Source organism: Pterocles gutturalis, unplaced genomic scaffold, assembly GCF_000699245.1.
Source record: "Pterocles gutturalis isolate BGI_N339 unplaced genomic scaffold, ASM69924v1 scaffold13050, whole genome shotgun sequence".
Lineage (NCBI taxonomy): Eukaryota > Metazoa > Chordata > Aves > Pterocliformes > Pteroclidae > Pterocles > Pterocles gutturalis.
This window is the reverse complement of record NW_010146006.1, coordinates 15,779-16,435: the sequence shown is the minus strand read 5'-3', so window position 1 is coordinate 16,435 and position 657 is coordinate 15,779. Positions and strand designations below refer to the sequence as shown.

General features: G+C 64.1%; 1 protein-coding gene across 1 annotated transcript in view; it reads right to left on the bottom strand.

Annotated features, from left to right (window-relative positions):
- Positions 1–657, bottom strand: part of LOC104470597 (peptidase inhibitor R3HDML-like) — a gene marked incomplete at its 5' end in the record, with an annotated part of 3,753 nt that overhangs the window by 2,676 nt on the left and 420 nt on the right. The window lies entirely within an intron of this gene.

Genomic DNA, 657 nt, shown 5'->3' with positions numbered 1-657 from the left:
ACCAGCCACTCCGTCCGGCCCCTTCCCTGGGAGCAGAGCAGCATGTGGCACCTTCTGCCCTGAGGGTCCCATTCTGTGCTGGCTGGAAATCCCTCCTCTTAGTGGCTCCCCTTTTCTCCCCCTTTTCGGGCTGGGTTGGGAGCTCCAAGCAGGGTGGAAAGAGCCTGGGAAAAGCTCTGCCCAGGGTGACCCTCGCTCGGAGGAGGTGCCCAGCCCAGCGAGGCTGTGCAGCCCCTCTCTGACCCACTCCTGCAAGTTTCTTCTCCCAGGGGCTGGCATCCCTGGGCACGCTCTCAAGGGACCCTGGACCTTGGGACGGGGCTGTCCCTCGCTGCAGCAGTTAGGGGGGAGACTCCCACCTGGGCTTTGGGCTGGGACCTGAGCTTTTCATGCTCATAGCCACCTCCCTTCCCCTAATGCGACCTCTGCGGCTCAGCTGGATGGATCCTGCCATCCTGGGCCCAGGATCAGGGATGCCACCGGCTGAAGCATCACTCCATTGGGACTCCGTCCCTCATGCGTGGAGGCTGTGTGCGTCTGCCCTGCTGCAGGGATGCGAAACATCCCCTGGGACAGGCTTTCAGTGCAAACCTGGGGCGGCACCCTGACATCCCCACGGGTGGGTGCCCCGTCCCTACCAGGCTGGGTGCCCACATC